The following is a 25,785-nucleotide window of genomic DNA, read 5'->3' on the forward strand; positions in this document are numbered from 1 at the left end:
TGGCGGTGGCGGCGCTATCTGCATCGTTCCCTTCTTGAAGGCATCGCCATGGAGAAGTTCAAGGCCACTCTCTGCTACCTCCGGGGAAAACCCTAGATCGGATGATCGGATGACGGCGGCGCTCTAGTGTCGTTCCCCCTTTGGGGCGTCATTCTTGGAGGTGCACACCATACCCGACAGGCGTCCTGAATGGGCTCGCGGCGGATCTCGACGGCATGGCGCTGTGGTGACTCGACGTTCGATGCGGGGAGATGGACTCGGGCGGGAGGGTGACGCGGTCTGGCCTCGTGGTGGCGTCGACGGCAGCTAGATCGGGCAAGGTAGATGCAACAGTACAGTTCTGAAGATGGATTGGTGAAAGGTGGCCACAGCGGCTTCATACCTAGCAGGCGTCCTAGTTGAAGAGTGCGCCGGACCAGTGGGTACCCCATACCCGGCAGACGTCCTGAATGGGACCTCAGGTCTTAGATGGTAGGTTTGACTGCGAGGTCTGTTTGATATTAGGCCCAGACTATCAGCATCCCTTCATAAATTGGATATGAGTAGTGACAGATATTGCATAAACGGTGGCTTTAGTCTTACTGTTATATTATTTTGTAAGATCTTGTATAAACAACTAATAAAGTGATTATATGCATCGTTCAGATGTAGAGGTCGAGGATCTTCCTCCTTTTTTTTTTTAAAAAAGCTGCCCTTAGTTGCAGGCCATGGCACGCATTCAACATTGTTCTTTCACCGGTCGACAATCATGTCGACATACAATTGTAGTACCAAACCTCAAACCAATCGATCCATCCGCTCAACAGATTATATTATGATGAACTTAAACCTCGTGAAAACGAAAGAACCCCAATAATCGACCTTGGTTATCATTTATCAACCGGACTCCTGATCACTTATCGCCACGTCCGTCGCCACATTGCACACAGACGGGTGCCCTTCAAGCCAACCCAAAAACCAACGAACGGCGAGTTCAAGAGATCCCGACGCGCCGCGCATCATCCAGAGCTACGAAAGGAAGATCTTCGCTCCCGTCGCGCTCCACCTTTTTGAGACACAGGCTCCTCCTGCACGTTGGAGACGGCCAAAGGGCAAAAGGAGACGCCGGGAAGAGACAGGCCGTCGGCGTCCCGTTCCGCGCGCGCGGTAGGACCGATGAACAGGAAGGCTGGCCATGCGATGCCATGTCGCCATTGCCACGACGTACGTACGACGCGTTGGCTCCCGAGAGCGACGTGTGGGAGAGAGAGATCTGCAGCTGTCGCTGCCGTTGGTGTGCGACGTACGCAGGGCGCTCGCCGGGCTTCCGCCCTGCCTGCCCGGGATGCCGATGCCGTCGACCCAAGCGAGTTGAGCGAGATGGACGGATGTTTAGCGCAATAATTCCCGGAGGAAGGGAATTCTTGTTGCGTGCTTGCTTCGGGTGTTAATGCTAGGCTGCTGGCGAGATGAGATGCCCGGCGACGCAGGACGGATTCCGAAAGCGGCACCAGGGAATCTCATCCTGTGTCGGTCACGGCGCAGACGGCCGGTCGCGCCGAACAAGGTAACGTCACGATTAAGTGTCGTTTGCGAGCAGTGATAAGTTAATGAAAAGATCGCCGAGAAAAATGAAAGAGAAGCACTATCTGACCAGGTAATAAAAACAAGTGTTGCATCCCTATGCTCTCCGTCTGATAACACGACAATCTTTAGCCTTGCCAGCTCCCACACTTTACTTTATGAGTTTGTGTGTCAATCTCCGACCCTTCACGAATCAAAGAAGCGTCCTATCAAATATCAGCACAAAAGTGAAAGAAACATAGACCAATTATCGCGGTAAGCGACAACACGTCGCTACTCATGCCGAGTACAAAACCATCAACCTGCATATCACAACAAAGTATACCCTGGTCGCTTTCTGATTCTGCATGAAGCGACGAGAACTGAAAGTTGCACATTTCCATCCTAGTACTGACTTAACCAATGATTTTGGGCCGTGTAAACGCATACCCCCTCTATCATAAATTATGACGTCGTCCATTCTCTCATTTAGGGAGATGGTAGACTAACGCATTCATCAAATGCAATAATGTAAGCCATTGATCTAGGCCACGAGCCTTGTTGATTGCTCGTCGACCCCGTCCAGTTAAGTATGTTGCAATGAAACACCTAGTCACCATAATATAGCCTGCTCTCCTAGTCTAATCTTCTTTTTTTTAGCATCAGTACAGACACAAGCGCTCATATACACGCGCATACACTCATCCCTATAAACGCACACACGCACACCCTACCCCTATGAGCACCTAACCAACTCAACCATAGGTTGATTCGCCCTAGTCTAATCTTCTTGTGTTGTTGATGTGGTACTAAACTAAACAAGAGCGCTGTGTAGTTATGGGCTGCTCAGACGTGGGACTAATTAGCCTGGTCGCGTGGACTTGCGTTACTGAATGGGCTCTGGATGGCTAGGCCCAGTAGCCAGAATAAAGGTTGCTTACTTTTTCAAAAGAAAAATAAAACAAAAAAAGGTAAAGATTGCTCACTGTTTGCTCTTGCCAAGAAACTGTAAAAGGGGAAAAGGAGGTGATAATTTTTTTGTAGGGAGAAAGGAGTGGCTCAATTTTTTTGCCGCTCGGCTTCCAAGAGCTGTACTATACATGATACTCCTATCTGAGTACTCAAAAGGGCAAGGAAACAGCGTTGACCTGTGTTTGTAGTTGACGGTAGTTTTCCGTCTCCCAATAATGTTCTAGTCTAGTACTGGATTTAGAAACTTTCACAGGCCATTATCTCATTATTACACTATTCCAATTATTGGCGAAAGTTTCGGTCCTCGGTGATATCTCTCCCATTCAAAGAACATATAGCCATTCCTCGCTGGGAAAAGGAAAGAAAAACAAGTGATGTCAAGTTGTTTAATTTATCTGAGTGATAGTTTATTGATAAGCCATGTCGACCCAGACTTCCTAGTCAAGCGTGATAGGAGAGCCAGAGAGATAAACAAACACCTGATGGCTGTTGAGGTGAGCTGGGCTCTCATCAACCGAAAGATCAATAGGAAATGACAAAGAGCTAGCTTGCCGATTCTTTACTTGTTCTGCAGCATGTGATTCATCACCGTCATCGTGGTTCGTGGATTCCCGGCCCTTCCGGGATCAAAGAAGCGTCCGTCTATACCTTGAACTGGTCGCTTTCTGGTTCTGCGCTTGGCGCCGGCCACCGAAGCGCGGCCTAGATATTACCAGATCCCACAGGTGGATTAAAAGAATGGAGGCGGTTGCAGAGGGATCCAATGAATGATTGGACTGATTAGCGGTGATCAGATCACCGATCACGGGGCGTGCCGCGCGCGTTCTTCGCCGCGTCGATCGCATGAATGATTGCACTCGGTGATCGGCGGTGATCAGAGCAGTGATCACCAAATCGTTGGCCGATACTGTTGGTGATCGATCGCCATGATGAAAGTGTTGCGCGCGCACCTTGATTGTGGAACCTAGGGTTGCGGAGATCCTCGCCAGGTGGCTGTAATCTCGTTAGCAGCTGCTGACGGATGATGATAAACCGAGTATCTGGGATAAGCCGAGTGCCACCGGTTGATCCCAAGAATATAATTCTATGAGAATGATCACGAGCAGACAAAAAAAGTGAGAGTGATCACCATGCATCTATGCTGTGCTTGTAAAATAATCTTTCAAAATATTCTGTACTCTCTCTGTACATTAATATAAGAATGTTTATAGATAACTAAAGTACTGACCAAACAGAGGGGAAAAGATGAAAAGAAATTCTTGTTTTATCTATACTGCATTTCTTATTTCTTTTACTTCTATCAGCACATGTCCTATTTCTTGTTCTGATAGTGTAAACTGAATCAGCTTGCGAAATTGTACTGAAAAAATCATAAAATTCCAATCATGAAAATGGAATAACATACACATTAATGCATTCCCAAATTTAATTTCTCTAGAAATCTTATAAAATTCATTCCAGCTAAAAGAAGCCTCGAAGACACGAGTTGCGTTACTAAGAGCATCTCTAGCAGACCCCGCATCCCGCCCCGACCCGCAAAATAACCTCTAAAATGCGGGTCGGGGCGGGAAAACCTGACCGATCAGACACCGCATTCGCGGCCGATCCGTAAAAGTTTTTGTGGGGCGCGGTAAAAGATCTCCCCCGACCTCTAGATTCACGGGCTAGGAGGACGACTCGAGCTCAGCCCCTATCCGCAGCGAGATTTGGCGGGAAGGACATTTCCGCGTGGCCGTCCCCCCCCCCCCCCCCCACCACCACCATTGCCTCGCCACCTCACGCTCCGGTGCATTCCCCGGCCGTTCTTCGCCGCCATGGATGACTCCCTGCTGTCCCCCGTCACCGTCGAGGTCGCGCACGCTCAATCCCCTTGGGCGGATCTCGTCGCCGGCCATGTTGGCCCCGCCGTCGCCCAAGGTACCGCCACGCCTGCCCGCAAGCGGCAGGGCAATGTGGTCGTGCAGGGCGGGAATCCGGCTGCCCCCGCCGCGAAGGCCCGCGCTCCGGCCGCCAACGCCGCTGCGCGATCCCGGCCGGCGGCGGAGAAGGTCGCTAAGGCCACCGGCGTAAAGAGGAAGAGGATTCCAGCTACAAAGAAGTCACCTCCTTCATCCACTGCCTCCGCCCCGGAAAGAGGTTCCCCGGCGATGCCGCTCAACGGTGCTGCTCCCACCGCAAGCGAGGTGTTTGACGAAATGGCCGGAAGGTATGCGTCTTCGGTCATGGCAATTTTCTTTGCTTTTCGCCATTTGCGATAGCTCGTGACTTGTTGTCGTTCACTATAGCGATGGTTCGAACAATGCAACTGTCGAGTTCGTGAACTTGTTGGACACAAACGCCGTTGACATCGATCAAGCCCCGTTCGCCGCATTCGACTACAATGAAACGGAGGACGGCGTGGATGATCATGGTGGGGAGGAAGAAGTGGAGGAGATCGATGAGGTAGCGTATGAGCAATCGCAAACAAAAGGTAGGAAAAGCCAGAGATCGAAGAACTACACGATCTTGGAAGATCAAATCCTGATCAGGGCATGGAGTGCGGTGTCTCTTGATGCCTGCACGGGTACTTCTCAAACCGCCAAGAGGTATTGGCAAAGGATCGAAGATTAATACTTTCGCATGATGGCAAAGTACCCCAATAGGACTCCACGCACATTTCGGTTGCTTGAAGGGCGTTGGGATGTGATCAAGCCTATGTGCAGCCGTTGGGCAGCTTGCTTGGAGCAAGTACACAATGCACCTCCAAGTGGAACCGTGGAATCCGACTAGGTGAGTTTGTTTTGCCTTTGTTCAAGTTGTGCATATTATATTGCATCATATTGTGTAGGACAAAATTGCCCAATATAGATACAAAGACATGGAAGTTTCGGAAGGCAAATTCTTCAAACTGGAGCATTGTTGGAACTTGCTCAAAGAGTGCGAGAAGTGGAAGTTGATCGACAAAGAATCCCCACCGAAGAGAGGTTCACTTACAAACATGGATGAAGATGAGGACAATGGTGGCCCAAGAAATTTGAACAAGCCCGATGACGACAAGAGGACTAAGGAGAAGGTGAAGAGAGAGCATGAAGTATCGAGCTTGAGGAAGAAGATTGATGCCATGGTAGGACATCATCATAATGTGCACAATGTGATCAAGGAGTTGATCACGGGATGATGTGTTACGAAACGAGTAAAGAGACTTGCTGGTAACGAGATTGAACAAGGTATCGGGATACCGACGATCGAATCTCGGGCAAGTATCGTACCGCTAGACAAAGAATTGTATACGGGATTGATTAAGTCCTTGACATCGTGGTTCATCCGATGAGATCATCGTGGAACATGTGGGAGCCAACATGGGTATCCAGATCCTGCTGTTGGTTATTGACCGGAGAGTCATCTCGGTCATGTCTGCATGTCTCCCAAACCCGTAGGGTCTACACACTTAAGGTTCGGTGACGCTAGGGTTGTAGGGATATGTATATGCAGTAACACGAATGTTGTTTGGAGTCCCGGATGAGATCCTGGACGTCACGAGGAGTTCCGGAATGGTCCGGAGGTAAAGAATTATATATAGGAAGTGCTATTTCGGCCATCGGGACAAGTTTCGGGGTCATCGGTATTGTACCGGGACCACCGGAAGGGTCCCGGGGGTCCACCGGGTGGGGCCACCTATCCCGGAGGGCCCCATGGGCTGAAGTGGGAAGGGATCCAGCCCAAAGTGGGCTGGGGCGCCACTTCCCTCTAGGGCCCATGCGCCTAGGGTGGGAAAACCCTAGGGGAAGAGTCCCAAAGGGGGAAGGCACCCCCTAGGTGCCTTGGGGAGGAGGGACTCCTCCCTTGGCCGCCGCCCCCCTAGGAGATTGCATCTCCTAGGGCCGGCGGCCCCTCCCTAGGCTCCCTATATATAGTGGGGGAAGGAGGGCCTCTCACCCCACGCCTTGGTGCCTCCCTCTCCCTCTCCAACACCTCCTCCTCCTCCATAGAGCTTAGCGAAGCCCTGCCGGAGTACTGCAGCTCCATCACCACCACGCCGTCGTGCTGCTGCTGGAGCCATCTTCCTCAACCTCTCCCTCCCCTTGCTGGATCGAGAAGGAGGAGACGTCGCTGCTCCGTACGTGTGTTGAACGCGGAGGTGCCGTCCGTTCGGCACTAGGATCATCGGTGATTTGAATCACGACGAGTACGACTCCATCAACTCCGTTCTCTTGAACGCTTCCGCGCGCGATCTACAAGGGTATTTAGATCCACTCCTCCCTCGTTGCTAGATGACTCCATAGATAGATCTTGGTGACACGTAGGAAAATTTTGAATTTATGCCACGTTCCCCAACAGTGGCATCATGAGCTAGGTCTATGCGTAGTTTCTATGCACGAGTAGAACACAAAGTAGTTGTGGGCGTTGATTTTGTTCAATATGCTTACCGTTACTAGTCCAATCTTGATTCGGTGGCATTGTGGGATGAAGCGGCCCGGACCAACCTTACACGTACTCTTACGTGAGACTGGTTCCACCGACTGACATGCACTAGTTGCATAAGGTGGCTAGCGGGTGTCTGTCTCTCCCACTTTAGTCGGATCGGATTCGATGAAAAGGGTCCTTATGAAGGGTAAATAGCAATTGGCATATCACGTTGTGGTTTTTGCGTAGGTAAGAAACGTTCTTGCTAGAAACCCATAGCAGCCACGTAAAACATGCAAACAACAATTAGAGGACGTCTAACTTGTTTTTGCAGGGTATGCTATGTGATGTGATATGGCCAAAAGGATGTGATGAATGATATATGTGATGTATGAGATTGATCATGTTCTTCTAATAGGAATCACGACTTGCATGTCGATGAGTATGACAACCGGCAGGAGCCATAGGAGTTGTCTTAATTTATTTATGACCTGCGTGTCAACATAAACGTCATGTAATTACTTTACTTTATCGCTAACCGTTAGCTTTAGTAGTAGAAGTAATAATTGACGAGACAACTTCATGAAGACATGATGATAGAGATCATGGTGTCATGCCAGTGACGATGATGATCATGGAGCCCCGAAGATGGAGATCAAGAGGAGCAAAGTGATGATGGCCATATCATGTCACTATTTGATTGCATGTGATGTTTATCATGTTTATGCATCTTGTTTACTTATAACGACGGTAGTAAATAAGATGATCCCTCATAATAATTTCAAGAAAGTGTTCCCCCTAACTGTGCACCGTTGCGACAGTTCGTTGTTTCGAAGCACCACGTGATGATCGGGTGTTAGATTCTAACGTTCACATACAACGGGTGTAAGACAGATTTACACACGCGAAACACTTAGGTTGACTTGACGAGCCTAGCATGTACAGACATGGCCTCAGAACACAAGAGACCGAAAGGTCGAGCATGAGTCGTATGGTAGATACGATCAACATGAAGATGTTCACCGATGATGACTAGTCCGTCTCACGTGATGATCGGACACGGCCTAGTTGACTCGGATCATGTAATCACTTAGATGACTAGAGGGATGTCTATCTGAGTGGGAGTTCACAAGATGAACTTAATTATCCTGAACATAGTCAAAAGGTCTTCGCAAATTATGTCGTAGATCGCGCTTCAGTTCTACTGTTTATATATGTTCCTAGAGAAAATTTAGTTGAAAGTTGATAGTAGTAATTATGCGGACTAGGTCTGTAAACCGAGGTTTGTCCTCATTTCTTCATAGAAGGCTTATGTCCTTAATGCACCGCTCAGTGTGCTGAACCTCGAACGTTGTCTATGGATGTTGCGAACATCTGACATACACATTTTTGATAACTACGTGATAGTTCAGTTAAACGGCTTAGAGTTGAGGCACCGAAGACGTTTTGAAACGTCGCGAAACATATGAGATGTTTCGAGGGCTGAAATTGGGATTTCAGGCTCGTGCCCACGTCAAGAGGTATAAGACCTCCGACGATTTTCTTAGCCTGCAAACTAAGGGAGAAAAGCTCAATTGTTGAACTTGTGCTCAGATTGTCTGAGTACAACAATCGCTTGAATCGAGTGGGAGTTGATCTTCCAGATGAAATAGTGATGGTTCTCCGAAGTCATTACCACCAAGCTGCTTGAGCTTCGTGATGAACTATAATATATCAGGGACATATATGATGATCCTTGAGATATTCGCGATGTTTGACACCACAAAAGTAGAGATCAAGAAGGAGCATCAATTGTTGATGGTTGGTGAAACCACTAGTTTCAAGAAGGGCAAGGGCAAAAAGGGATGCTTCATGAAACGGCAAATCAGCTGCTGCTCTAGTGAAGAAACCCAAGGTTGAGCCCAAACCCGAGACTAAGTGCTTCTGTAATAAGGGGAACAGCCACTGGAGCAGAATTACCCTAGATACTTGGTAGATGAGAAGGCTGGCAAGGTCGATAGAAGTATATTGGATATACATTGTGTTAATGTGTACTTTACTAGTACTCCTAGTAGCACCAGGGTATTAGATACCGGTTCGGTTGCTAAGTGTTAGTAACTCAAAACAAAAGGCTACGAAATAAACGGAGACTAGCTAAAAGGTGAGATGACGATATGTGTTGGAAGTATTTCCAAGGTTGATCAAATATCGTACGCTCCCTCTACCATCGAGATTGGTATTAAAACCTAAATAATTGTTATTTGGTGTTTGCGTTGAGCATAGACATGATTGGATTACGTCTATCGCAATGCGGTTATTCATTTAAGGAGAATAATGGTTACTTTGTTTATTTGAATAATATCTTCAATGGTCTTGCACCTAAAATGAATGGTTCATTGAATCTCGATCGTAGTGATACACATGTTCATGCCAAAAGATATAAGATAGTAATGATAGTACCACCTACTTGTGGCACTGCCACTTGAGTCATATTGGTATAAAACGCATGAAGAAGCTCCATGTTGATCGATCTTTGGACTCACTCGTTTTTGAAAAGTTTGAGACATGCGAACCATGTCTATTGGTGTATATGCATGAAGAAACTCCATGCAAAGGGACCGTTTGGACTCACTTGATTTTGAATCACTTGAGACATGCAAATCATACCACATGGGCAAGATGACTGAAAGCCTCGTTTTCAGTAAAATGGAAGTAGAAAGCAACTTGTTGGAAGTAATACATTTTGATGTGTGCAGTCCAATGAGTGCTGAGGCGTGTAGTGGATATCGTTATGTTCTTACTTCACAGATGATTTGAGTAAGATGTTGAGTATATTTACTTGATGAATCACGAGTCTGAATTATTGAAAGGTTCAAGTGATTTCAGGGTGAAGTTGAAAGACCGTCGTGACAAGAGGATAAATATCTATGATATGATCATAGAGATGAATATCTGAATTACGAGTTTGGCACAGAATTAAGACATTGTGGAAATTGTTTCACAACTAATACAGCCTGGAACACCATAGTGTGATGGTGTGTCCGAACATCATAACTGCACCCTATTGGATATGATGCATACCATGATGTCTCTTATCAAATTACCACGATAGTTTATGGGTTAGGCATTAAAGACAACCACATTCACTTTAAATAGGGCACCACGTAATTCCGATGAGATGACACCATATGAACTATGGTTTAGAGAAACCTAAGCTGTCATTTCTTAGAAGTTTGGGGCTGCGACGCTTATGTGAAAAGTTTCAGGCTGATAAGCTCGAACCCAAAGCGGATAAATGCATCTTCATAGGACACCCAAAACAGTTGGGTATACCTCCTGTCTCAGATCCGAAAGCAATAAGGGATTGTTTCTAGAATCGGGTCCTTTCTCGAGGAAAAGTTTCTCTCGAAAGAATTGAGTGGGAGGATGGTGGATACTTGATGAGGTTATTGAACCGTCTCTTCAACTAGTGTGTGGCAGGGCACAGGAGTTGTTCCTGTGGCACCTACACCAATTTAAGTGGAAGCTTATGATAGTGATCATGAAACTTCAGATCAAGTCACTACCAAACCTCGTGGGATGACAAGGATGCGTACTACTTCAGAGTGGTATGTAATCCTGTCTTGGAAGTCATGTTGCTAGACAACAATGAACCTACGAGCTATGGAGAAGCGATGGTGGGCCTGGATTCCAAAATGGCTCGAGGCCATATAATCCGAGAGAGGATCCATATATGAAAACAAAGTGTAGACTTTGGGAGAACTACTTGATGGTCGTAAGTGTTGGAGAACGTTGCAGAAAACAAAAAATTTCCTACTCGTTTCACCAAGATCATCTAGGAGTTCATCTAGCAACGAGTCATTGGATGCATCTACATACCTTTGTAGATGGCGCACGGAAGCGTTCAAAAGAACAGTGATGATGTCGTCGAACACGACGTGATCCAAATCACCGATGACCAAGCGCCGAACGGACGGCACCTCCGCGTTCAACACACGTACGGGACGGGAGACGTCTCCTCCTTCTTGATCCAGCAAGGGGAGGAGGAGAGGTTGATGAAGATCCAGCAGCACGACGGCGTGGTGATGGATGCAGGGCGTCACAGTAGCAGGGCTTCGCCTATACTACGAGGGAGAGACGTAACGGGGAGAGAGGGAGGCGCCAAAGCTCAGGTATAAAGTCCTCCCCTCTCCTCAACTATATATAGGGGTGCCAAGGGGGGGCGCCGGCCCTAGTAGATGGATCTACTAGGGGGGGGGGGCGGCGGCCAAGGGTGGGGGGCTTGCCCCCCAAGAAAGGGGGCGCCCCCTCTAGGGTTCCCCCCCAACCCTAGGCGCATGGGCCCTTGGGGGGTGGCGCCCCAGCCCACTTTGGGCTGGGTTCCCTCCCACTTCAGCCCATGGGGCCCCCCGGGATAGGTGGCCCCACCCGGTGGACCCCCGGGACCCCTCCGGTGGTCCCGGTACAATACCGGTGACCCCGAAACTTGTCCCGATGGCCGAAACAGCACTTCCTATATATAATTCTTTACCTCCGGACCATTCCGGAACTCCTCGTGACGTCCGGGATCTCATCCGGGACTCCGAACAATATTCAGGTTACTGCATATACATATCTTCTCAACCCTAGCGTCACCGAACCTTAAGTGTGTAGACCCTACGGGTTCGGGAGACAAGCAGACATGACCGAGACGACTCTCCGGTCAATAACCAACAGCGGGATCTGGATACCCATGTTGGCTCCCACATGCTCCACGATGATCTCATCGGATGAACCACGATGTCAAGGATTCAATCAACCCCGCATGCAATTCCCTTTGTCAATCGATATGTTACTTGCCCGAGATTCGATCGTCGGTATCCCAATACCTCGTTCAATCTCGTTACCGGCAAGTCACTTTACTCGTACCGTAATGCATGATCCCGTGACCAGACACTTGGTCACTTTGAGCTCATTATGATGATGCATTATCGAGTGGGCCCAGTGATACCTCTCCGTCATACGGAGTGACAAATCCCAGTCTTGATCCATGTCAACCCAACAGACACTTTCGGAGATACCCGTAGTCTACCTTTATAGTCACCCAGTTACGTTGTGACGTTTGGTATACCCAAAGCACTCCTACGGTATCCGGGAGTTACACGATCTCATGGTCTAAGGAAAAGATACTTGACATTGGAAAACTCTAGCAAACGAACTATACGATCTTGTGCTATGTTTAGGATTGGGTCTTGTCCATCACATCATTCCCCTAATGATGTGATCTCGTTATCAATGACATCCAATGTCCATAGTCAGGAAACCATGACTATCTGTTGATCAACGAGCTAGTCAACTAGAGGCTTACTAGGGACATGTTGGTGTCTGTTATTCACACATGCATTACGATTTCCGGATAACACAATTATAGCATGAATAAAGACAATTATCATGAACAAAGAAATATAATAATAAAGCTTTTATTATTGCCTCTAGGGCATATTTCCAACAGTAAGGCTGTTAGGTACATATGGATTTTAAAAGGAAGACGGATAATGATGGTAGGTATCACCATTAAGAATGCTCGACTTGTCGTTAAGATGTTTTCTGACAAGTTCAAGGAGTTGACTGCGATGAGACTTTCTCACTCGTAGCGATGCTAAGAGTTTGTTGGAATTATATTAGCAATTACTGCATTATTTGTGAAATCTTGCAGATAGGATGCCAAAAAACCATTGTTTCCTTGACGATTTTTGAGGAAAGGTTGTATGTGATACAACCGGAAGGTTTTGTCAATCCTGAAAGATGCTAATAAGTATGCAAAGCTCCAGCAATCCTTCTAAGGACTGGAGTAAGCATCTCAGAGTTGGAATGTATGCTTTGATGAGATGATCAAAGATTTTGGGGGTATACAAAGTTTATGAGAAACTTGTATTTCCAAAGAAGTGAGTGGGAGCACTATAGAATTTCTGATGAGTATATGTTGTTGACATATTGTGGATCAGAAATGACGTAGAATTTCTGGAAAGCATATAGGGTTATTTGGAAAGTGTTTTTCAATGGAAAGCCTGGATTAAGCTACTTGAACATTGAGCATCAAGATCTATAAGGATAGATCAAAAATTCTTAATGGTACTTTCAAATGAGCACATACCTTGACATGATCTTGAAGGTGTTCAAGATGGATCAGTCAAAGAAGGAGTTCTTGCCTGAGTTGTAAGGTATGAAGTTAAGACTTAAAGCTCGACCACGGCAGAATAGAGAGAAAGGACGAAGGTCGTCCCCTATACTTAAGACGTGGGCTCTATAGTATGCTATGCTATGTACCGCACCTGAAGTGTGCCTTGCCATGAGTCAGTCAAGGGGTACAAGAGTGATCCAAGAATGGATCACAGGACAACGGTCAAAGTTATCCTTAGTAACTAGTGGATTAAGGAATTTTCTCGATTATGGAGGTGATAAAAGAGTTCGTCGTAAAGGGTTACGCCGATGCAAACTTTGACACTAATCCAGATTATTCTGAGTAGTAAACTGGATTCGTATAGTAGAACAGTTATTTGGAATAGCTCCAAATAGAACGTGGTAGCTGCATCTAGGAGATGACATAGAGATTTGTAAAGCACACACGGATCTGAAAGGTTCAGACCCGTTGACTATAACCTCTCTCACAAGCATAACATGATCAATCCCAGAACTCTCTGGGTGTTAGTCACATGGGGATGTGACCTTGAGTGTTAATCACATATCGATGTGAACTGGATTATTGACTCTAGTGCAAGTGGGAGACTGTTGGAAATATGCCCTAGAGGCAATAATAAATTAGTTATTATTATATTTCCTTGTTCATGATAATCGTTTATTATCCATGCTAGAATTGTATTGATAGGAAACTCAGATACATGTGTGGATACATAGACAACACCATGTCCCTAGTAAGCCTCTAGTTGACTAGCTCGTTGATCAATAGATGGTTACGGTTTCCTGACCATGGACATTGGATGTCATTGATAACGGGATCACATCATTAGGAGAATGATGTGATGGACAAAGACCCAATCCTAAGCCTAGCACAAGATCATGTAGTTCGTATGCTAAAGCTTTTCTAATGTCAAGTATCATTTCCTTAGACCATGAGATTGTGCAACTCCCGGATACCGTAGGAGTTCTTTGGGTGTGCCAAACGTCACAACGTAACTGGGTGGCTATAAAGGTACACTACAAGTATCTCCGAAAGTGTCTGTTGGGTTGGCATGAATCGAGACTGGGATTTGTCACTCCGTGTAAACGGAGAGGTATCTCTGGGCCCACTCGGTAGGACATCATCATAATGTGCACAATGTGATCAAGGAGTTGATCACGGGATGATGTGTTACGGAACGAGTAAAGAGACTTGCCGGTAACGAGATTGAACAAGGTATCGGGATACCGACGATCGAATCTCGGGCAAGTATCGTACAGCTAGACAAAGGGAATTGTATACGGGATTGATTAAGTCCTTGACATCGTGGTTCATCCGATGAGATCATCGTGGAACATGTGGGAGCCAACATGGGTATCCAGATCCCGCTGTTGGTTATTGACCGGAGAGTCATCTCGGTCATGTCTGCATGCCTCCCGAACCCGTAGGGTCTACACACTTAAGGTTCGGTGACGCTAGGGTTGTAGGGATATGTATATGCAGTAACCCGGATGTTGTTCGGAGTCTCGGATGAGATCTCGGACGTCACGAGGAGTTCCGGAATGGTCCGGAGGTAAAGAATTATATATAGGAAGTGCTATTTCGGCCATCGGGACAAGTTTCGGGGTCACCGGTATTGTACCGGGACCACCGGAAGGGTCCCGGGGGTCCACCGGGTGGGGCCACCTATCCCGGAGGGCCCCATGGGCTGAAGTGGGAAGGGATCCAGCCCAAAGTGGGCTGGGGCACCACTTCCCTCTAGGGCCCATGCGCCTAGGGTGGGAAAACCCTAGGGGAAGAGTCCCAAAGGGGGAAGGCACCCCCTAGGTGCCTTGGGGAGGAGGGACTCCTCCCTTGGCCGCCGCCCCCCTAGGAGATTGCATCTCCTAGGGCCGGCGCCCCCTCCCTAGGCTCCCTATATATAGTGGGGGAAGGAGGGCCTCTCACCCCACGCCTTGGTGCCTCCCTCTCCCTCTCCAACACCTCCTCCTCCTCCATAGAGCTTAGCGAAGCCCTGCCGGAGTACTGCAGCTCCATCACCACCACGCCGTTGTGCTGCTGCTGGAGCCATCTTCCTCAACCTCTCCCTCCCCTTGCTGGATCGAGAAGGAGGAGACGTCGCTGCTCCGTACGTGTGTTGAACGCGGAGGTGCCGTCCGTTCGACGCTAGGATCATCGGTGATTTGAATCACGACGAGTACGACTCCATCAACCCCGTTCTCTTGAACGCTTCCGCACACGATCTACAAGGGTATGTAGATCCACTCCTCCCTCGTTGCTAGATGACTCCATAGATAGATCTTGGTGACACGTAGGAAAATTTTGAATTTATGCTACGTTCCCCAACACCCCCCGCGCCCTCGGCCGCCACTAGCTGTATCCCGGCGCTGCCCGCCGCCCTTCACCGCTAGATAGCCAATCCCCGCCGAAAAAGAGCAGAGGTTCGCCGAGGCAGCCCCTCCACCAGCAGCTGGGCGTTTTTGCCTCCGTTTTCGGCCGCGGAGGGGCAGTTTAGTGGCGGGTACATGCCCACCGGGCGCAAGGTGTTCAACGATTTGCCTGCCTCGGCGATGGACTCGGACAACGAGGAAGCGCTTGCCGCGCTGCTGGAGGAGGAAGCCGAGGCCGACGTCCAGGAAGAAGAGCATCTCATGGTGCTCGCCACCCACGCCCAGCTGCTGGCGAGCAATGAAAAGCCACGGCGAGGTGGCTCGGCGTCGGGGTGGGTGAAAGCAAAGAATCGGCATCATCTCGAAGGCTACTGCATACTCTACTCCGACTACTTCGCCGATGCTCCACTTCACGGCAACAAAACATTTCGGCGCAGTTATCGGATGAGCCTAAAGCTCTTCCTCAGGATTGTGAATTCCATCCGGGAGTTCGACAACTACTTCAAGTGCAAGATGGATTGCACCGGTAAACTTGGATTCACCTCGATCCAGAAGTGCACGACAGCGATGAGGATGCTTGCATACGGAACTCCCGGTGATTCACTCGACGACTATGGGCGCATCGCCGAGTCCACCACCATTGAGTGTTTCTGTAAGTTCTGTCGGGCAGTGGTGGCAGTGTTTGGACCGCAATATTTCAGAACACCCAATGCGGAAGACACTTCTTAGATCCTAGCACAGAATGCAGCAAGAGGATTTTCTGGGATGTTTGGAAGCATCGACAGCATGCATAGGAAATGGCTATTTTTTAAAATAATATATTTTTTATTAATTTGCACAAATATTACGCCCAAAAAATAATTTTCAAAAATAATACACCGTCGGCCCGCAGCAGGCCGACTGGGCCTAGTCAGCCCGCAGTAAGCCGAGTGGGCGCAGTCGGCCAGTAGTCGGGCGACAGCTGGCCCGCTTGGCACGTGTCGACCTCGGATTGGGCTGGCCACGTCGCGAGGGGGAGGGAGGGAGCTGTCGGCGCGGGCGCACCCCTGTCAGCCTACCGCGGGCCGATCGGCCCACTGCTAGCCGACAGGGTGCGGCCCCACCTGACGCGCGGCTGGCCCGGCTCCCTGCGGCCTTATCCTCCCTTTCCTCCACGCTCCACGCGAGAGCTTCTATTCTTCTTCTGTTCTTTCTTTCTCCTCTCTCTATACGAAAATGCCTCTAATTTCTACACCTAAATGAGCCAGTTTTTTTGCAGTTTTGGCACCGTGAATGGATTCAACTTAGTTAGGCAGCCAAAAGAGGTCTCGATCTACTGATGGGGTAGCTCGTGGTGGTCGTGGTGAGCATTTTGGTGGAGGTGTCGGTGGTGAAGTTGGGGCAGTGTGGTGGAGGTGAAGCTCCGACAGTTTGGTGGCTACCGTTCATCGTTCGTCGTTCTTCTTTCGCACGCACGCTTCAAGGGTATATTTCAACAAACATTTAGTTTTCGTAGGTATTTGTTAATATGTTTCGATGTGGAATAAAGTATGTGTGCGATTATTGTTATTTGCCCCGGTAGTATACGTAAATATATTTAGATGTCAACTAATTAGTTGTGTAAAAATGTGTAGTTGCTCCGGTAATATTCCATACTATATGTGGATGTCAAGTATTTAGGAGTGTCAGTATTTGTAGTAGCTCTGAAAAAAAGGTCCATAATATAGGCAGTCCAGTCAAATATATTAATCTGTCAATATTTGTAGTTGCTCCGGCAAATATTCGTAATATACTTGTAGGTGTGTGAATTGTATTTGTTGGTCTGTTAATATTCTGTAATATATAGCTAGCTAATATATAGACATGTCTAATATTTGTTAGTGGGGGTATTTTAAGTTGTTGCTTAATACTTGTATTTCGTTGTTGGAAAAAGGTGAGCCGAGATGTCTGATGTAGTGAAGTTCAGATTTTGCTATGGTCCTGGTACTGTCCAAACAACTGAGATGGGAGCAGATCTGAGTGAATTTACTCACATAGATGTGCCAATGAGTGCACCTCAAACATGGTCTGTCATTCAGTTGAAAGAATGGATTGCGGCAAGTTTAGGTCTTGATACTGAAACACACACCGTCGGTGATCATGCATTGTGGACACGATCAAATTCAATAATTTACTTTTATTTGAGGCCAATAGACCGAGACTCCGATTGGGTACGGTGGTTACAAGATTGTGAACGAAGGGGATGCAATCATATTGCTTTAGTGCTTCTCGTCGTGAAGGAGGTCACTGCACATGAAGGCGAGGGTGGCTACGATCCTGGTCATAGCAGTGTAGGGAGGCATTTATCTATGTCAAATGCTAGAGATGATGGTTACGAACAAGGACAAAGCAGTTAGGTAGAAGGAGGAAATGCTTATGGTTATCAAACAGGGCAGAGTAGTCAGGTAGAAGGAGGAAATGCCGATGGTGATTACAATGGCGAGGTGGATGCTGACGAGGTAGATGGGCACATGTAGGACCAGATGGAAGAAGAAGACGCCGATGTTGAAAGGGGTCATGCCAATGATTCTGACGAGTCAGATGAAGAAGAAAATGCAGAGGAGGTCCCGAATCCTGCATCGTGGAATCATGACTTCTCATCTGCAATGACCGTGAATGATGGACATGATTCAGCCTGGCAATATCACCAGAACAATATTGCAACGGGTGCTATGTATCCGAACAAGCAAGCCCTGAAGGATGCAATAATTAATTGGGCAATGTCCACGCAAAGGGTTTTCACAGCTCAGGTGTCCAGTCAGAAATTCCTGACAATGGTATGCAAGAACGCAGATTGTCCCGCCAGGATGCACGGCTTTCTCCCTAAGTATAGCACAAGTTGGGTGATAAGTGACTTAGTTAATCACAGTTGTCTTATTCCCTGCATCCCTCAGGATCATGCCAACCTTTCATCGACGCTTATTGCTCGGTTGTTTTACGATGATATAGTGCAGGGCAAAGCTATGGAAGTGAAGGCAGTCCAGACAAAAGTCTTCGCCAGGTTCAAGTACAGAATTTCTTATGGCAAGGCTTGGAGGGCTAAGCATGCAGCGCTTGAGAGGAGATTTGGTTCTTATTTTGATGCATATGACTCTATTGTCCAGCTCCTCCACACCCTGCAGCAGCGGAATCCGGGCACCTATATCGATATCCAAGACATGTTCATGCCAGAGTTCCCAACTGTGAGGGTGCTGCATCGTCTCTTCTTATCTTTCGGTGTATGCATCGAAGCTTTCAGGCATTGCCGACCGGTGATATGTGTTGACGGTGCTTTTCTCACAGGCAAGTACAAGGGTCAAATCCTGACAGCCATAGGTCAAGACGGCCAAAATCAAGTCATCCCACTCGCATTTGCTTTTGTGGAGAGTGAGAACATTGAAAGTTGGACATGGTTCTTCAGGCAGTTGAAAATATCAGTTGTGAAGGAGAAGCCCAATGTGTGCATCCTTCATGACAGGCATGCAGGTATACTCAGTGCGATAAGGACACTGACAAACCCAGGCCCTGAGGAACAAGTTCCATGGCAGGACTTGCAGAGCCGTTGGTGCATGCGCCATCTGGGGGCTAATTTCTTCTCGCAGTTTAGAAATAAGAACCTGATAAATCTATTCAAAAAACTCTGCAAGAAGAACCAGTTATGGAAGTACAATTTGATACACCACAGACTTAATGTGTGCACGCAGAGACACGTGAGGGACAGGAAAGCTGCAAGAGATGCAGCAGTGAGGGCACATGTTGAAGCAGTAGCTGCACAGTTGGCAACAGGAACAGCGGCCGTGGAGGAGGAGCCTGTTGGGCTATGTGACCTACCAGGCTTTAACCCACCTGGTACTAGGAGAAGTCTTGGGAGGTCGATTAAAACTTTCGAGCAGTGGATAGAGCATGAGCCTCTGTAGAGGTGGTTTTTGCTACATGAAACACATGGAGCAAGGTACGGTGTCATGACAACGAACCTCACGGAAACATACAACTTTGTCCTCAGAGGAAACCGGGCATTGCCACTTACAGCCATCGTTGAGGGTATTTTCTATGGCACCGTCAAGTATTTCAGAGATAGACGTCAAAAAGCAGAGCAACATATCTTCAACAACCCGAATACACGGTACTGTGAAAGAGTCACAAAGTACATGGACAACAAGATGCAAAAAGCTAGGTCACACACTGTAGCCACCATCGGTAATCAAGAAAGAAAGTTTGAGGTCCGCTTAGCCAACAACAAATTCGGATGTGCAAATGAGTTGAGGACGCATGAGGTGAAAATTGGTAATGAAGCCTGGCCAACATGTGAGTGCACATGCAACAAACCGAAATTGCTTCACCTACCTTGCTCACATGTACTTGCTGCTTGCGGGCAGCTTGGAATGGACGCAATATCGTTTGTGTCTCCATTTTTTTTGAAAGAGTCTGTCCTCAATACCAGGACAGGTGTAACACCCACAATGCGGCTATATCTCCCACGTGTCGGGGCACGACTTAGAGGCATAGCCGCACGGTAGGCATGTCGCAAGAGGGGTAATCTTTACACATCCCATGTACTGAATAAGAAAGGGATAAAGAGTCGGCTTACAATCGCCACTTCACATAGTACATAAATATATCATACATCATCCAATGTACAAACAAAGGTCCAACTACGGAACCATAATTAAAGAAAGACAACCCCTAATGCTAGATCCCCGATCGTCCCAACTGGGCTCCACTACTGATCAACTGGAAACGAAACAACACAACGAACACAATCTTCATCGAGCTCCCACTTGAGCTCAGTTGCGTCATCTACACTGGTATCATCGGCACCTGCAACTGTTTGGAAGTATCTGTGAGCCACGAGGACTCAGCAATCTCACACCCGCGAGATCAAGACTATTTAAGCTTAAAGGTAGGAAAGGGTAGTGAGGTGGAGCTGCAGCTAGCACTAGCATATATGGTGGCTAACTTACGCAAAAGAGAGCGAGAAGAGAAGCAAAGCACGGTCGAGAAGCTAATAGATCAAGAAGTGATCCTAAAGCTACTTACGTTCAAGCATAACACAAGACTGTGTTCACTTCCCGCACTCCACCGCGAAGAGATCATCACGGTTACACACGCAGTTGATGCATTTTAATTAAGTTAAGTGTCAAGTTCTCTACAACCGGATATTAACAAATTCCCATCTGCCACATAACCGCGGGCACGGCTTTCGAAAGTTCAAACCCTGCAGGGGTGTCCCAACTTAGCCCATCACAAGCTCTCACAGTCAACGAAGGATATTCCTTCTCCCAGGAAGACCCGATCAGACTCGGAATCCTGGTTACAAGACATTTTGACAATGGTAAAACAAGACCAGCAAAGCCGCCCGGATGTGCCGACAAATCCCGATAGGAGCTGCACATATCTCGTTCTCAGGGCACACCGGATTGTCCAAGCTTCCGGTAGGCCAACCCAGAGTTGCCCCTGGTGGTCACCGATGACTGACAGGTTGGACCAACACTCAGAGGAGCACTGACCCGAGGGGGTGGGGGGGGGTTAAAATAAAGATGACCCTTGGGCTCGCGAAAACCCAAGGGAAGCTTATAGGTTGTTATGCAAATGTAAAACCAAGGTTGGGCCTTGCTGGAGGAGTTTTACTCAAAGCAAACTGTCAAGGGGTTCCCATAACACCCAACCGCGTAAGGAACACAAAATCAAGGAACATAACACCGGTATGACGGAAACTAGAGCGGCAAGAGTGGAACAAAACACCAGGCATAAGGCCGAGCCTTCCACCCTTTACCAAGTATATAGATGCATTAATAAAACAATAGATATTGTGATATCCCAACATAACCATGTTCCAACATGGAACAAACTTCCTCTTCACCTGCAACTAGCAACGCTATAAGAGGGGCTGAGCAAAGCGGTAACATAGCCAAACAATGATTTGCTAGGAAGATGGGTTAGAGGCTTGACATGGCAATATGGGAGGCATGATATAGCAAGTGGTAGGTATCGCGGCATAGCAAAAAGTGAACAACTAGCAAGAAAGATAGAAGTGATTTCGAGGGTATGGTCATCTTGCCTGCAATGTTGTCAGAGTTGTCGAAAGCTCGATCCTCGTTAGCGTACTCAACAGGATCCTCGATCACGTACTCGTCTCCCGCTCTACCCAAATCAAGAACACAAGCAAAGGAACACCAATCAACCACAGTGCAATGCACAAGCAACATGATGCAAAACATGGCATGATATGCAAGACATGATATGCAATGCATATGCATGCTCCGGAAGGAAAAGAATGATCAATGCAACAACTTGGCAAACCAAGTGTGCCGCTGGAAAGATGAGATGATTTCGGTCGAAATCGATATAAGGATCACCGGAAACGGATGCACGGTTTGCAAATGGCATGGAAAACAAAAATGGCACAATTCTGCGATTAACAGCATGATGCCATCTAGAATGCAATGAGAAACAAAGCTACGTCACTCCAACATAGCAACAAAGCATATGGCGGTGATGTACTCAAGATGCTTGACAAAACATGAACACTGAGCTATGGCTAAAACACCCAAGAGCAGGTTCAAACAAGCATGAAAAAAATGCAAAAGATACCAGCTTCACAGACTTATTGAAAATACTAACATGCCAGGAATAACATCAGGAAGCCATGTTTAGAGCAATCAAACAACATGCTATAGGAACTTATCATAGAAATACAATGCATGTCATGAATCTACTAAATGCATAGAACAAAAGTACCTTAGTGATCATGAGCCAAAAAGGCACAGAAGATAAGATGGCACCCATGTAAATATATCAAGTTTTATTAACAGTTTCAGACTTAGCAGAAAAACAGAGCATGGCATAAACAGAGTTATGAAGGCAACTTTGCGAGCTCAAATCACTCACCACAAGGCATTGCATGACAAGATAAGCATACTAACAGTAAGAAGACATGTTCATGAAGCTAACCATGGCAATAGTAAGTTCATAGCATGCATGTATCAATAGCAACACCCATGGCAAAATTGATTAACATGTAAACAATCTGCCAGGAACATTTTATACCAAAAGTAGAGCAAGATTAAGACATTCTAGGGCACTACATGATTTCAAACATGGGCATGGATGGATAGAGCATAACCATATGTCCAAAACACCCTTACTTAAGATACTCAAAACAAGCATGGATCTCACTGTAGCATCATGTTTACATGGCATAGAAATAACAGCAGAACAAGGACTTAGCAAAATCCTAAGTCCCTGAAAACAACAATATCACGAAGGCTACTTTGCAAGCTTGTGCTAGTCACCACATTGATCACAAAAATACATGTCAAGCACCTCTGTAAAGATAGCATGGCATAGCTCAAAACACATGTAGATCACTTGCCCATATGAAGCACACATCAAAAGTGGCAAAAATGACAAAACATCATAATCTGATAAGTAGCAGCAGTAAACATTTTATAGCACTCTTGCATCAATGATTAGGGCATCAAGATGAACTCAAACAAGCATACCACAATGGAATGAAATGAAGATCATCTCCCAATGAACATTTTGATATATCATGCATGCAAAACGGAGTAGTATGCAAGAAGTTATGGCATGTTGAACAAGGCACCAGAATGCAATAATTAAGGGACTTAGCCGAAATTTAGACCTCGCGAGAAACTGGACGAGACGGATCGGGACCAGGAGATCCGGACCTGTTTGGAACGGGGCCTGGTGGATCTCATCCAATCCGGCCCAGATCTGGCCGGACTTGAACTCCGGCGAGGCGTCGCGGGCTCCGGTGACGAGGGGCGGCGGCGGAGGTGGCGTACGGTGACGCGGGGCGCGGCGCAGCCGACGCGGGCGGCGGCACGGCGAGCTAGCGCAGCGGCGGCGCAGAGGAGATAGAGCGGGAGGCGGGTGAACGGCGGCGGCGGACGGCCTCGCGAGCGGCGGCGCACGGGCGTGGCCCGGTTCGGGCCCGGCGGGGCTGGATCTGGGCCCGCGGCGGGCCGGCGCGGGAGGCGGCGGAGTGGGTGCGAGGGCGGTGACGTGGCGCGTTGTGGTTGGACGAGAGGCACTGCGGACATGTCCGGGCGGTGGGAGATTTGTCCAGCGGCGCGAGATGGAAGGAGATTAGGGTTCATCTGCATGAAATTCGGAGGGGATCACATATTTATAGCTAGGAGGAGGTAGGAGTGTCCAAATGAGGTGTGGTTTTTGCCCACACGATTGTGATCCGACGACGGAGGACATGGGAGTGGTTTGGATGGGTTATTGGGCCGTTTTGGAGGGGTGTTGGGCTGCAACAAACAAGAGGCCTTTGCGGTTCTCCGGTTAACCGTTGGAGCATCAAACGGACTCCAAATGGCACAAAATTTGACATGTGGTGTACCAAGGCCACTTGGAAAATCTCGGTCCATTCCAAGAACATTCAACACCCGCTCACGAAAAGAGACAAGAGGGGTGCACCGGTGCATGTAGGAGTGTCGGATTGCAAAACGGACAACGAGGAAAATGCTCGGATGCATGAGACGAACATGAATGCAAATGCGATGCACATGACGACATGATATGAAATGCATGACATGAACAAAATGCAAAACGAATACAAAACCCAACCACGAAGGGAATCTCATATCGCATATCTGGAAAAGGCAAGAGTTGGAGTTACAAATATGGAAAGTTGTATCCGGGGCGTTACAACAGGTAAGCTGATGTGTTTTCGATCAATGGGTAATTTCAACAGCCTCAACCCTGCTGAAAGGCGTTACATTCCAAACCCAGGGCATATGCGTACAAGTAGAGGCAGACGGCAGTGTCAGCGCATCCAGAATGATATGGATGAATCTGAAGCAAGAGGTCCGACTAGGCAATGCATTCTATGCAATGAATTTGGCCATAGGGACACTAATTGTCCCACTTTCATCATTGGGCGTGGACGAGGCAACCAGGGAAGAAGAGGAGGTAGAGGAGTAAGGGCGAGAGGAAGAAGCTAAGCTAGCAGTAGTATGTTCTGAATTTGTATTAAGTGTGGCACTATGTTCTGAATTTTTATTAAGTGTGGCACTACGTTCTGAATTTGTATTAAGTGTGACACTATGTTCTAAATTTGTATTAAGTGTGACACTAATGAATTTGTATTAAGTGTGGCACTATATTCTGAATTTTTATTAAGTGTGACACTATGTTATGAATTTGTATTTAGTGTGGCGCTATGTTCTGAATTTTTCATATGCAGGAATGTTAGGAGTGTGGTTGCTAAATGGGGACATTGATAGGGGTCATCGTGGTGCGATATGGTATGAGCGTGATACATCTCCAACGTATCTACTTTTCCAAACACTTTTGTCCTTGTTTTGGACTCTAACTTGCATGATTTGAATGGAACTAACCCGGACTGACGCTGTTTTCAGCAGAACTACCATGGTGTTATTTATGTGCGGGATCAAACGTTCTCAGAATGACCTGAAACTTCACGGAGACACTTTTCAAAAAATAAGAAAAATACCTGCCAAAGATGAAGGCCAGGGGGCCCACCACCTTGCCACGAGGGTGGGGGGCGCGCCCCCTACCTCGTGGGCCCCTGTTGCGTCTCCGACTCCAACTCCACCTCCATATATTGAGTTTCGATGAGAAAAAAAATCAAGGAGAAGAAATCATCACGTTTTACGATACGGAGCCGCTGCCAAGCCCTAAAACCTCTCGGGAGGGCTGATCTGGAGTCCGTTCGGGGCTTCGGAGAGGGGAATCCGTCGCCATCGTCATCATCAACCATCCTCCACCACCAATTTCATGATGCTCACCGCCGTGCGTGAGTAATTCCATCGTAGGCTTGTTGGACGGTGATGGGTTGGATGGGATCTATCATGTAATCGAGTTAGTTTTGTTAGGGTTTGATCCCTAGTGTCCACTATGTTCTGAGATTGATGTTGCTATGACTTTGCTATGCTTAATGCTTGTCACTAGGGCCCGAGTGCCATGATTTCAGATCTGAACCTATTACGTTTTCATCAATATATGAGTGTTCTTGATCCTATCTTGCAAGTCTATAGTCACCTATTATGTGTTATGATCCGTTAACCCCGAAGTGACAATAATCGGGATACTTACCGGTGATGACCGTAGTTTGAGGAGTTCATGTATTCACTATGTGTTAATGCTTTGTTCCGGTTCTCTATTAAAAGGAGGCCTTAATATCCACGGTAGGGTAGGACAAAAGATGGCATGCAAGTTTTTTTCCATAAGCACGTATGACTATATTCGGAATACATGCCTACATTATATCAATGAACTGGAGCTAGTTCTGTGTCACCCTAGGTTATGACTGTTACATGATGAACCTCATCCGGCATAATTCTCCATCACCGATCCATTGCCTACGAGCTT

The 25,785-nt window shown here is 47.4% G+C and overlaps 1 non-coding gene and 1 pseudogene across 1 annotated transcript; one reads left to right on the forward strand and one right to left on the reverse strand.

Moving 5' to 3' along the window:
* Positions 1-1,970: 1,970 nt before the first annotated feature.
* On the reverse strand, positions 1,971-2,136 carry LOC125526221 (U1 spliceosomal RNA). The gene has a single exon (XR_007291632.2). It is a non-coding gene; the product is annotated as a U1 spliceosomal RNA (small nuclear RNA).
* A 15,209-nt stretch (positions 2,137-17,345) lies between these two features.
* LOC147960501 (uncharacterized) lies at positions 17,346-24,375 on the forward strand (annotated as a pseudogene).
* Positions 24,376-25,785: the final 1,410 nt, after the last annotated feature.

The sequence above is a fragment of the Triticum urartu genome, chromosome 7A (genome assembly GCF_056163025.1).
Source record: "Triticum urartu cultivar PI428250 chromosome 7A, HENAU_Tu73, whole genome shotgun sequence".
NCBI classification, from domain to species: domain Eukaryota; kingdom Viridiplantae; phylum Streptophyta; class Magnoliopsida; order Poales; family Poaceae; genus Triticum; species Triticum urartu.